Source organism: Euphorbia lathyris, chromosome 1 (genome assembly GCF_963576675.1).
Source record: "Euphorbia lathyris chromosome 1, ddEupLath1.1, whole genome shotgun sequence".
Lineage (NCBI taxonomy): Eukaryota > Viridiplantae > Streptophyta > Magnoliopsida > Malpighiales > Euphorbiaceae > Euphorbia > Euphorbia lathyris.
In genome coordinates, this window is record NC_088910.1 from 39,774,026 (window position 1) to 39,788,977 (window position 14,952).

Below are 14,952 nucleotides of genomic sequence, written 5' to 3' on the forward strand. Positions count from 1 at the left end.
GTTTATCACATCTAAACATGTTCACGTCCTAAAAATTCTAAAAGTATTTTTTTTATCAATTAGAGCTATTTTTCTCTAATTTTTAGTGACCTCAAACGCTTGAATAATAGGGTTGGTATTTATAAGAAACAATCTCCCTAAAATCCAAAACTGTACCTTTTCCGATGAATAGAGATGACTTGGTTCTAGTTAGAGCCGACTCACTCTGTTAGAGTCGACTTGGCTCTAATTCGTACGGAAAAATTTGATTATTTTTTGACGCATCCCCTTGTGTCAGGGGTGTCTCTGACCGACAAAAATTCGTACCGTTCGGCTCTAATTCGTATGACTCGGCTCTAATTGCAGTATAATTGAAGCTGGGAGCACGAATTAGAGCCGAGGTGATAGAAAAAATTCAGAAAAAAAATTACAAATGCTTAGTTAGATTTTTCCAAGTGTAATAACATTTTGATTTTCAAAACTAAATTAAAAATTCTCGAGGTCGTCTTCATATCGGCCTGCGAAGGGAAATACATTGTTTCGAAGTTTTCGGGAAACAATCAGAAAAATGAGAACAATCTATAAAAATATGACACAAAGATACGTCATGATAGTTTTTCAAAATAAAATACGTTAGGTATTAATGTGACCTTCTGGGGGATCTCAAAGCTCGGAATTTACCGAGGAACTCGGATCTTAGCTCCGTTAATTGTGTGCAAAGGTGTAATTATTTTCATCATGGAAACCAGACGAAAAATCCGTGCTCACAACGAGTAAAGAAGAATTTTAGCCAAATGTACTTTATTATGTCTCCTTTAATATAGCATTCCTTCAATTGAGTAATGCAAGTTACATTGTCTTCATATATTATTGTTGGGTTCCTGAATCTGATGATCTACCACACGATTCTTACACATTCTTGGTTAATGATCTTAATCAAACACATTCTGAGATTGATTCATGAATAATTATTAACTCCGCATGATTTGAAGAAGTAATTGTAATAGTTTGCTTTGTAAAGCGCCAAGATATAATTGTACTTCCATATGTGAACAAATAGCCCATTTATGACTGAGCTTTATGTGGATCAGATAAGTAACTTGCATCTGCATAGCAAACTAATTTAGGTTTAGATTCATATGCATAAATTAAATCCAAATCAATGGTTCCTTGAGGATATTGTAATATATGCTTAATTTCATTCCAACACCTCCGTATAGGTACTGAGCTATATCTAGATAACAAATTGGCCAAGAAAAGAAATGGTAGGCCTCGTATTGTTAACAAGATACATTAGTGCACCTATTGCTCTAAGATATAGTACTTCGGGACCAAGAATCTCTTCATTATCTTCTCGAGGAAAAAAATGACCTTTATTTACATCAAGTGATCGAAAAGCCATTAGGCTAGTTAATAGATATGCTTTGTCCATGTAAAATATTCTAAGGATCTTTTATATGTAAGTTGATTGATGAACACAAGTTTGTTTTTCTATGTGATAAATTTGTAACCCAAGACAAAAAAATTTATCTTTTCAAGATATTTCATCTCAAGTTCATTTTTCAAAAAATCTACTACTTTGGAATCACTTCGAGAGTTTCAATAACATTCAAATCATCCACATAAATAGAAATGATGGAAAATTCAGATCCTAATCTATTTGTAAAAATACATAGACAAATTTCAACATTCTTATAACAATTTTTCAACAAATATTTCACTGAGACGATTATACCACATGTGCCCAGATTGTTTCAATCCATACAAAAGCTCTATAAATTTATCAAATAAAGTTCTCATTTCTCACAATTTTATAGTAGTTTGAATCCTTCAAGGATTTTTATATAAATATCATTATCAAATGAGCCATATAGATAAGTTGTAACTACACCCATTAGGTGCAGACATAATCTTTTTTTACACTGTTAAACTAATGAGATATCGAAAATGTATTACATCAACAACATGAGAATATGTCTACTCATAATCAATCATAGGTCTTTGAGGGGGGGGGGGGGGGGGGGGGGGGGGGCTTGTGCATAAGTCTTGCTTTATATTTTATGACTTCATTTTTCTCGTTTCTTCTTCTAATAAATACCCATTTGTATCCTACGGGTTTAACACCCTCTGGTGTTTGGACTACTTGTCCAAAAGTTTCACATTATTGAGACCATTCAATTCTATTTGGATTACATCTTTCTATTTTGACATTCCAGAACAAATTGTGATTTATGATCCATATTTTCATCCATAATATTCATTGCTACATTATATGCAAAAACATGGTACAACTATTTCCTCTCAATTACATCTTTTTTCAGAACTAATATAATTTATTAAAATCTCTTTAACTTTTAACAACTTTAGGTGTTTGCACTTCTTCAGGAAGTATATTTATGTTAGTGTATATATTCTCAATAGAATCATTCTTATCATTGAGAAATTTTATTTTTCTAGGATTTTTATCCTTAGAACCAATCAGTCTTCCATGCTTCATGAGTGTTTAAGAACGACCATTGTGTCTTTTCCCCTAGGAATTTCAATATGAACCAACACATTAGCTGTTGTTATATGTGATTTTTTACTCATTTTAGACCAGCAAGTGCATGTGACAACTAAATTTTGGAAGATGAATTTTCTTTTGAACTTCTTGTTCATAATGCTTTGTTTTAAGATCTATGTGAGTAAGTGATGAAGTTTTCCACGTTATTGAAATTTTCACATTTTTATTTTCTCTCTAGGGAATGTGGATTCATGAAAATGACAATCTACAAATCGTGTAGTAAACATATTTCCCATTAATGACTAAAGATATTTAATTATTGAGGGAGATCCATATCCAACATATACGGGTTAAATGTACTGTTAGTCACTGAACTTACATGGGTGTCTCAAAATGGTCACTCAACTTCAATTTGTTTCAATAAAATCATCCAACTTTGAGTTTTGTCTCAATAAAATCATTCAACTTTGAGTTTTGTCTCAATTAGGTCACTCGGGGGATTTCAATGGTTAAAATGGATCGAAATGATGTCATGACTGACACGTGAGCATGAGTTAACTCAGATGTCTAACTGAAACGACACGTGACCGCCACATGTTGGTTATTTTTATGAAAAAAAACTAAATTTTGTTTTTTTTCATAAAAATAACCGGCACGTGGCTGCCAGGTAGCGCATAAATGGATGTCATGTGTCGTTTCGATCATATTTCTGAGTTGACTCATGCTGATGTGTCACTCATGTCATCATTCCGATCCATTTTAATCACTTAAATCGCCGTAGTGACCTAATTGAGACAAAATTCAAAGTTGAGTGATTTTATTGAGACAAATTGAAGTTGAGTGACCATTTTGAGACAACCATGTAAGTTCAGTTGCCAACGACACATTTAACACCAATATATACTCCTAGTTTCCTTTCAGGACTCATCTCAGTATGATGTGGTAGAGTAATATGAACATATGTTGCACAACCAAACACTATTAGATGAGAAATATTGGGTTCCTGACCAAAAGCTAATTATAATGGGCAATACTCATGATAACTTAGTGTTGCTGCATGTAAAATTGCATATCCCCATATAAATACTAGTTCGCATATGGTCTAACGATTAATTTCAGATGTTTAATAAATAATTTTGATAGAGCATTTTATGTATGATCATAGGCTACATGATGTTAAACACTTATCCCCAGTGACATGCAATAATCATTAAATGTTAGGGATGTAAATTCATGAGCATTATTAAGATGAATTGTCTTAACTGGATAATAAGGAAATTATGCTCTTAATATAATGATTTGATCAAGTAATCTCGGAGAAGCCATATTGTGTGATGATAATAAGCATACAAGTAACCATCTAGTAGAAGCACCACTTAAAACCATAAACTACATAAATGGTCCACATGGTGAATGAATAGGTCTACAATATCACCTTAAAGGTATTATAAAAATGTTGGGGGTAAATTACATACGTGGTGTACAACCTTTACCCCAAATCACACTTTGGTGTACAACCAAAATTTTGTCACACTAAACCGTACGAGCTTTAGGTGACCTCTCACTAAAGTGTACAACCGGTTTTTGTGACTAGTCAACGCTGGTCAACTATGCCACGTCATCATTTGTCACTTTTTCTAATTAAAAAGTGGGACCCAATTCTTGCAAATTACTAAAATACCCTTACTCTTAGGGTAAATTTCATCAATGGTGTACAACTTGTGCCTAATTTCACACTTTGGTGTACAACCTTCATTTTGTCTCACTAATATGTACGACCTTATAGGTGACCTCCCACTATGGTGTATAATAGGTAAAAATAACCGATCAATGCATAGTCAACGCGCCACCTCAGTAGTTGACCGGTCAAAAAGTAAAAAATTGACCCACCATATATCTAATTACTAAAATACCCTTATTTGGCTTTTCTTCCTAAAATGCTCTTTCTCTCTCCTAAACCTTTCTCTCTCTCTCTCTCAATTCAGATAAAAATGGAGGACCCCAATCCAAACACTTATACCCTGACTTTTCTCTCAAAACATGCTCAACTCTAATGGCTCGATTCAGGCACAAATTTTCTAATACATAATACTCCACTTTCATTGGGTAAATTTCACACATGGTGTACAACCTTTACCCTAAATCACACTTTGGTGTACCAACTTCATTTTGTCTCACTAATATGTACCAACTTAGGTGTGACCTCCCAATGTGGTGTACGGCCGGTGAAAATGACCGGTCAACGCCAGTCAACGTGCTACGTCACCCATATTTCGAATCCTGAATAAAAAACGTGGGCCCCATGTTTGTGTAAAGACTAATTTGTCCCCTCTTTTATTTTCTCTCCTAATTAACTTCTGGCTCATTTACCCATACATGTCTCTTCGTTTCCTGCATGTACTTTCAACTGAAAAGGTTCTCAAACGACGCCATTATCGTTTAATATAATGAATTCCCTTCATTTCCATTGTTGATTCAAACTGATACGAACCCTAAGAAAAGATAGAAGAGATTTATGGGTAAACAAAACGAAACCCAAAGTTCATCGTTTGAGAAATCAAGTTTAGTGTCTTCGAAGAACGGTGATTACAGAATCGAAGAATCGAACCCTAAGTTGAAGAACAGTGAAGAATGGAACCCTAAGTTGTTCACGATACATGTAGAAGTAAAGTTGTCTCTAGTCGAAGAACTCAGTGGTAAGGTCCCTACTTTATTCACATCCATCGATCGAAAATTTGTAGTTTTCTTTGTCTTTCTATTACACCCATATCATTTGAGTACTAGGCTTTATCTTTCTATCTCAAGCTAAGTTCCTTTTTTGTTTTCTAACAAGTTTAAGATGACATGAGCACTTTTTTGTTGCATGCGATACTGATCTTTTGGGTTACTTTATGCAGTGGATTCCACTTCGTACGGTCCACCGAGATTTAAGGAATTCGTGATACAGTGGACTCCATGCCATTCGTTGGTTCAATGATGAAGCTATAAACCTTCAAATACGTCTCAACCGAATAGCAACCTGCTAGATAGTTCTCTGGATTCTGATTTTTTCCTATAATAGCAGCACATCCATGACTGCAAGGGATCCCAGTTAACTGCCATCTTCGACATGTGATCCAAATTCACAACAAATTGCTCTCCCAAACCATTGATCTGTACTCTAGGCCCCCCGGAGTATGTGGGTTGGTAATGTCTTGCCCAATCTTTGTTTATCTCTAACTTCTTCAAGATCTTACCACAAAATTTCTGCTTATTCCTCCTCATGAAATCTGCTTTGTTCCTGATCCTTTTCATTAAATCTGCTTTGGGAGATAAGTATCACGAATTCCTGATCCACTGTATCACGAATTCCTTAAATCTCGGTGGACCGTACGAAGTGGAATCCACTGCATAAAGTAACCCAAAAGATCAGTATCACATGCAACAAAAAAGTGCTCATGTCATCTTAAACTTGTTAGAAAACAAAAAAGGAACTTGCTTGAGATAGAAAGATAAAGCCTAGTACTCAAATGATATGGGTGTAATAGAAAGACAAAGAAAACTACAAATTTTCGATCGATGGATGTGAATAAAGTAGGGACTTTACCACTAAGTTCTTCGACTAGAGACAACTTTACTTCTACATGTATCGCGAACAACTTAGGGTTCCATTCTTCACTGTTCTTCAACTTAGGGTTCGATTCTTCGATTCTGTAATCACCGTTCTTCGAAGACACTAAACTTGATTTCTCAAACGATGAACTTTGGGTTTCGTTTTGTTTACCCATAAATCTCTTCTATCTTTTCTTAGGGTTCGTATCAGTTTGAATCAACAATGGAAATGAAGGGAATTCATTATATTAAACGATAATGGCGTCGTTTGAGAACCTTTTCAGTTGAAAGTACATGCAGGAAACGAAGAGACATGTATGGGTAAATGAGCTAGAAGTTAATTAGGAGGGAAAATCAAAGAGGGGGCAAATTAGTCTTTACACAAACATGGGGCCCACGTTTTTTTATTCAGGATTCGAAATATGGGTGACGTGGCGCGTTGACCGGTCATTTTCACCGGCCGTACACCACATTGGGAGGTCACACCTAAGTTGGTACATATTAGTGAGACAAAATGAAGTTGGTACACCAAAGTGTGATTTAGGGTAAAGGTTGTACACCATGTGTGAAATTTACCCCACTTTCATTTTACAAAACCTTTTACAGCTACCTCTCTTTTCTACTTCAAGATTCCACCCTATATTTACTTCCTTTATTATTATTATCATTATTATTATTTTTACATTTTTCTTTTCTTAATTTCATTAGTCGATACAGTACCACTGAAGACTAGGAGGTTGCTGGTCTGAGAAGAAATTCCATGCCTCTTCACTGCTAAAGAAATTATGTTCTTCCATCTTCACGAACTGACTTGGCGGATTCATCGTCGTTTTTATGAACTGGAAAATGTTGAATGACCATTTCTTTTCAAAGGATTCTAGATTAAATTTACTGAAATTTGAAGAGAGAGAGAGAGAGGAGTTAGAGAAAGAAAGAAATTTAAAGAGGGAGAAAGGAATTGAGGGAAGAAGATGGTCGACAGATTCATACACATTTTATGATCTGGTTTTGGCTTTTGCCCTTATGTTCAGTCTTTGTTATTGAATTTTTATTCAAAATGTGAGGAAATTAGGCTTGCTAAGAAGGTGTTTGATGAAATTACTTAGAGAAATTTGGCATGCTGGAATGCAATGATAAGTGGTTATTGGAGGTGGGAATAGTGAATGAGGCTTTGAGTATGTTTATGGAAATCCAAGAGAATGGTATTGAACCTGACAAGGTTTCTGTGTGTGTGTGTGTGGCTAGATTCATACCTTTATCAATATTTTTTTTATTAATATCAAATTAGCGAACGAAGGAAATAAGGGAGGTCATTTGCACTGAATTGAAGTATTGATTTTGTATGGATTATGTTTTGATCCTAAGCTACTTAGAGAGAGACAGAAATTTGAAGAGAGAGGTTAGAAAGAGAAAGAATTAAATTTGAAAAAGGGAAGAAGATGAAGAGATGGATGGATTAGAGAGAGAGGGGATTAGAGAGAGAAAGGGAAAGATAGAGAGAGAGGGTTCCAAAGAAGGGGATGGGGGTATAATGGTAATTGACCATAAGGTGGGTCCCATATTTTGTAAGGAATGAGTTGAAAAAAGGTGAAATGACATGTTTTACCGGTTTGACCGGTCATTTTTACCTGATGTACACCATGTTGGGAGGTCATCCATAAGGTCGTACATATTACTGAGACAAAATGAAGGTTGTACACCAAAGTGTGAAATAGGGCAAAGATTGTACACCATTGATGAAATTTACCATTATAAATTACTAAAATGACATCATCCCCTTCCTTCCCCATTTTTATGCAACTCATTTCTCTCTATCTTTGATTTTCTCTCTCTTTCCTTTTCTATGTGAAAAAGAGAATCAAACACAAAATCAGAAAACGACAGCAATTTGATTTTCAAAATACTTCATTATCTTTGCAAAAAAAAAAAAACATGAACTGATCCGAAATTAATTTGAAAATCCAAAGAACACCTGGCTCCACTGCTCCAAAAGCTACAACTCCACTTCTCAACACATCTCCTGCACCTCTCCTCTCTGCAATTCCTAAAATACCATGAATTCCTAAAATACCATGAATTCCTCTCTGCAATTTTATCCGATGCCCTATTGGTAACATACATTCCTAAAATACCATGAATTCCATAAAAAAAATTAAAAGAAATCCACAAAATTCGAACAACAAATAATTAATATGCAGAAATTCGAACACCAAAAATCCTGCAATTGACAAGAAAATGGCTACCGTCCTTCTTTGCACTGCAAAAATTGCAGCTTCATCCATGGAGAAAAATGATCGAGCAGACGAATCAGATGAATCTGAAGAAGCCGATGAAGAAGATGAAAATAGAGAAAAGGAATCAAAATTTACAACTGAATTACCATTAACATTTCCATTCTGAACATCAATAACAATCTGATTCTGAACAGCAATACATTCAACATGAAAACCATGGCCACATTTCTTCAACCTTCTCCCAATTTCATTCTCCTCGAAAATGCTTAAGCAAATAACGCATTCTAAGCTCTTTTCTTCTTCCTAGAAAACGAAGAGAGGAATGGAGGTGATGAGTGAGGGATCGAGACCCTTGGATTTGGAAGGAGAAGAAGAATGGATTAACGTTGAGGAAGGAGGATTAAAGGTGTATGCATTTATAAATGAGGAGGCGGAAGAGAGGGATAGGGGAGAGATAGGAAAGAAAAATAAAAAATAAAATAAATATAATTAAGGGTAAATTAATCATTTGATATTAGGTAGGATCCACTTTTATTTGTTAGGAGGTTAAAAATGATGAGGTGGCGTATTGACCAGGCGTTGACCGGTCAAAATTACCGACTGTACACTTTAGCGGGAGGTCACTAAAAGGTTGTACAGTTTAGTGTGACAAAATTTTGGTTGTACACCAAAGTGTGATTATGAGTAAACGTTGTACACCATGTATGTAATTTATCCAAAATGTTGGTGATTCGATTCTAAGTTACCCTTCGAGGGCCTTATAATTAACTTCTCTGCGAATAAGCATCACAAAAAATTCATTACTTTGAAGGATCTCCTGGCTCTTTAATGGATGCTTATGTGCATTTTCTATCATTTTTCTCATCATCATATAACCAGGATGAACTAGTCGATCATGCCAAATTTTATAAGTATCAGAATCTGTAAATTTCTGATTTACAATAAGATTTGTTTCAATAACGTTAATACATATGTAATACAAACCAGATGATAAAGTATTAAATTTTTATAGTACATATTTATTTCGTAAAATTATATTTGTAATATAAAGCTATTCTTGATTCCATTCACTTACAGTCCCAATATGATATCCGTTTATGCAAATATTTTAAAAACTTAACAAATTTTTTTGAGACTTTGAAGAAAATAATGTATTATTTACAATAAACTTTGTTACTCTTGGTAGGATTACAGTGGCTCTATCAGAGCCTTCAATTAATTTTGTCTCATCAGATATTGTAGTAACAACTCATTTTCCCTTTCCTAAAGAAGAAAAACATTTTGCATTTTTAAGAATTTTATGTGTAGTGACACTATCCACAATAAATATTTGCTTCAATTACCTTGAAGTTAATTAATACCAAGGAAGAATTTATGTTCTTCACTCAAAGAAACAAGAATATATTATTGTTGATTTAGAATAACAATTACATGAAAAAGAAATAGTACACTAATAGAACAAAATAAAGTTATAAATAAAAAGGAAAAGTATAAAAATAAACTTTATGGTTATATCTGTTTTCGATCGGCACCCTTGTGGTTTAAAAATTTACAAACTAGTACATTGAGGTTCATTCCGTTAGCAAGCACAGTTCAAATTGGCTAACAGTGTTAAAAACATTCAAAAGTCAAAGGAAAAAGAGTTAATTTTATCCTTATATTTATTTATTTATTTTATAAATTAACTTTTTTTATTGAAATACAGACCTAGCCCAACGGACATCCCAACCAGGTTGGCACCCCCGAAAAGGCAAAGATCCAAGATATATAAAGGAAGAGATGAAAAAATATGAAACCAGTACAAAAAAAGCTTTAAGAGAATCTAAACATATCCCTACCAAGGGCATTATCTCTAGCTAAAAGGGAGCAGAAGTCCGGAAGGGTATTCCACATTTGCAAATCCGAGGCCAAACGTCCGTAATTAGCAAGAGCATCCGCCACCTGATTTCCTTCACGGAACACATGAGAGACAACCACCTGAATATGCATCATTGAATCCAAACAATTTAACCAATCCACTCGCATTGTCTAGGGAATGATCTTCGCACGGGTACGGAAAATATGAATAACGTAAGTCGAGTCACTTTCAATCCAGAGATGAGTCCAACCACGTGACCTCGCAATCGAAACTGCAAAAATAGCAGCTTGCAATTCTGCCATGTGTACCAAAGCACAATCAAGGGGGAAGGCAAATAACCCAAGAGGATGCCCCCGACTATTTCGAAAAACCACACCGCAACCAGCACTACCCGAGATCACGGAGGCATCCGTGTTTGCTTTAATCCAATCAGATGGAGGGGGCTGCCATTTAACTTCAATGATTTCAGGGGCCCTATGATGACGTGTATTTAACCTGAGATTATGGAGAATTGATAACTCCACAACAGAATTCCATACCGAACCCTTGCTGATTCTATTAGAGCTACGAAGAGCAGACCAAAGAAAGCATAATGCCTCATGAATGTTTGGAGGCTTGCTCTAAAAAATAGCAGCATTTCTAACAGACCAGATCGTCCAAAAAGCATTGGCAAGAGTGGCCTGCCAGAGGGAAAGGACTTGCGAGTTGAACTTGTGAGAGAAGGCGTGTTGCAAGAGGGTCTGTAGAGAAGAATCAAGTACAAGTCTTCTACCAAATAAAGCCGATATGCACAGATTTGGGAAGCAAAGGTGCAACGAACAAGCAAGTGGTCACTCGTCTCATAAGCCTTTAAACAGATCGGACAGCGAGAAACAAGAAGCAGACCTCTAGCACGGAGCGCGGCATGAGTTGGTAAAGAGCCCCAATAAGCACGCCAGCAGACCATGGAGCGTGACGACTGAATGAAAGGTTTCCAAATTGACTGAAAAACCAAAGGCAAAACCGGAGGAGCACGTAGCTAGTGATAGAATAACTTTACCGTGAAGAGGCCATTGCTTGCAGGTCTCCAAAAACATAAATCATGTTCAGAGGCATTCCCGTGCAAATTCCGGATGCGCTGGTGCAACGGACTAGCCAGCATTGGAAGATCCCGCCAGTTGCCATTTTCGTACAAATCTGAGATTCTATCAGTGAGCTTCAAGCGGTCTGACATAGAAATCCCAAGCTGTTCAGCCAGAGGCGGCAAAATCCATTCCGAATTCCAGAATGACAACTCAGAAGAGGATCCAAATGACCAAAAACAATTCTCCCGTAACTTGAGATAGGCGGACTTGACAGACCACCAAACAGACGATCGCTGCAACCGAATCCTTGGCAAACCAGCCCTGTTTAGAAAACGAGACCTCAACAAATTAAAGCATAAAGAGTTAGAGGAAAGAAAGCCCCACGCTAATTTACCACTCATAGCCAAGTTAAGGGTCGAGAAGTGTTTAATACCCAACCCTCCTTCCTTTAAGGACTTCAAACAAACCTTCAAGGGGACAGTAACAAGCTTTTTAGACAAAACTGAACCCGTCCAAATGAAATTTCTCATGTGTCTATTGAGTTGATTTAGCAAACTCACAGGCCATTTGTAAACCATAAAGGTGTGGATCAGAGAACTAGTGATAACTGAATTGACAAGTGTCAGCCTACCAGCCATAGAGAGAGACGTCCCCGCCCAGCACGAGAAAGAGAGAATAATTCTATCAGTAGCCGCCGCAAGGTATTTAGCTCTAGGGATCCCTTGAAAAAGAGGAACGCCCAAGTAATTAAATGGGAGAGATCCAATTTTGATTCCAATTAGACACTCTAGTCGGCTCTGACGTCTGAGTAAAATCGAGTCTCCGAAAAAAATCTCTGACTTTTGCCAATTCACCAATTGTCCAGATAGAGAGCCATATAAATCAAAAATACCCATGAGAGCTTGGATGTTTGAGATGCTTGCCCTGCAAAAAACTAAAATATCATCCACATATAACAAGTGCGAAGGCATTACAGAAGAAGTAGAATAACCCATCGGAGATAGCGACCCACGCAAGGTTTGAGCATTGATAAGACGGCTAAGAAAGTCCTCCGCTAAACCAAATAGAAGAGGAGAAAGCGGATCTCCCTGTCTTACCCCTCGAGAACAAGAGAAATACCCAGTAGATCCATTAGCAGTGAGAATCGAGATACGAGCCGATGAGAGTATCGCATGAATCCAATCAGTGAATTGAGAGGAAAAACCAAATGACTTTAGAACTTCAGTCAGAAATTGCCAGTTTAATGTATCAAAAGCTTTCTTAATGTCCACCTTCAGGCACATGTTACCTCCAAAACATTTTTTATTCAAGAGATTGACACCTTCTGAAGCGATAGCTATGCACTGATGGATTTGACGCCCTTTGATGAATCCAAATTGATTCTCTGTAACAATTCGGCTAGCAATATTGGCAAGCCTATCAGCTAAGATCTTTGAGATAATTTTGAAAGTGAAATTGCTCATAACGATTGGCCTATACTGCTCAATTGTCGAGGCTCTAGGGACTTTTGGGATAAGAGCCATCAAGTTTGAGTTCAATCCACCAGAGATTTCCCCATGCTGAAAGAACCACTGAACCATTTTACACACATCATTACCCACAATGCTCCAATAGGACTGAAAGAATTGACCGGTGAAGCCGTCCGGGCTAGGAGAGCTAGAAGGATCCATGGAAAAAACTGTATGTTTGATGCAATCCTCATCAGGGCAGGCGGTTAAAGAAATGTTGTCAAAATCTGTCACAAGCCGAGGAACCATATCAGAAACCAAAGACATATCCATCGGATTCCCACTCGTGCTAGCAAACAGATTAGCATAGTAAGAGATAATATGATCAGAAATAATATTTGAGTTAGTGTGGGAAACCCCATCAATTGTTAAGGCAGAAATTCCTATATGTGATTTGCGTATCGCAGAGACACGGTGAAAGTAACTTGTATTACGGTCTCCCTCAGCAAGCCACCGCACCCGACTTTTTTCTTTCAAATACATTTCCTGTTGAAGCAAGTGAAGGTCCAACTTCTCATGAGCGGCCAATTCACGTTCCTGAAGATTCAACGACCAGCCATCAGATTGAATAGTGTGCTGAATATCTGCAAGGGAGCTATGCGCCTCATCAATGTTAGCATTGAAGTTACCAAATACCTTAACATTCCAATTTCTCAAAATAGTCCTAAGGCCATGCAACTTGTGACATAACAAGGGAGCCGACAGAGGAGCAGGGGCAGGGCCATCCCAGTGATCTTTTATTATCCCATAAAGTTCAGGATTACTGACCCACATTTTTTGAAACCTGAACCGAGAAATCCTACCAAAATTAGTCGAAAATTTGAACAGAAGGGGGTGGTGGTCCGAGTGATGACGCGTCAGCCCCACATAGTAAGAATTCCAAGCCTCCGCAAAATCAGCCGATACTAAAGCCCTGTCAAGCCGAGAATTGACACGCGCCTCACCAGTTCTCCCATTACACCAAGTGAAGAAACAACCAGTAGAGGGAATATCAATCCAATCCCCATCATCCACAAAATTCCTGAAATCACGACAAGGTCTCGTAGCCGGAGGCCGACACGTTTTCTCATGAGCCCCAAGGATTGCATTGAAGTCCCCAATTAAAAGCCATCTACCTTGTAAATTCAATTTGAGAGCATTTAGAGTCAAAAAGAAATCAACACGTCTGTTTGCCCAAATACTGCCATACACAATTCCATAACAATGCCTAATACCCTGCACATCCTGTTGCAATACAACAAACTGTTCATGCTCAAGAATTATAGAGATTGGATTAGACATAGCAATCCTTTGAAGAATCCAAAGAGTTGGCTTATCACGCAGATTAACAGAAATCAGTCTCATGCCAATGCTGGTCCAAAACGAAGGGCGAATTGCCTCAAAGGCAACCATTGGTTCTGCTAAACAAAGAAGATCAGGTTTATGTTGCCTACATAAATTAGAAAGGTACCTCTGAGTGTTAGGGTTGAGGAGCCCCCTACAGTTCTAGAACATAACTGTCATTCAAAACGAATAGGGGGTTTGATGGCCCGTTTCGCCCGGGATTTCTCTGCCTCATGCTTTCCGCCTCTGCGTGCTTTCACAGTATGCCATATTTCATCTTCTTGCTCTGCCTGATCTGCCCAGGAAAGAGTAGGAGAAATGTTGTTGTTGCCAGGAGAGTCTGGCCTCTCCACATCATCAACCGACTCCATTTGTCCCATGGGGCTCCCAGCAAACACAAGCTCTTTGTCAAGGCTGACCTCCACAACATCAATTTTCTCTGCAAGGTCAGCTACAATCCTGGCCGTGGCAATTTCCACAGGGACAATTGCATGATTCAAAATCGGAGGAGTATGTTTCTTAGTCGGTGGTTTTTGAAAAGATCGACTCTCAGGTGGTTTTTTATTTTTCCTGCAGTCATACGCCGAATGACCAATAGAGGAGCAAACTTTGCAGAACTGAGGAAGCCTTTCATAAACCACCTCAATCCAGATATTTTTCCCATCCCTCTCAACTCCTAGCTTCGTCGGTAGTTCTCCTGCTAAGTCCACATCCAACAACATTCTAGCAAAGTGCCCAAAATCACCTTCAAGGGTGGCTTTGTCAAACCGAATCAATCCTCCAATCCCTGTTGCAATGTCTGAAAGAATTTGTCTATCCCAATATTCCCATGGAAGAGAATAGAGATGAACCCAAACCTGTGCATTAGTGGAGCGTTCGACATAAGGATCAA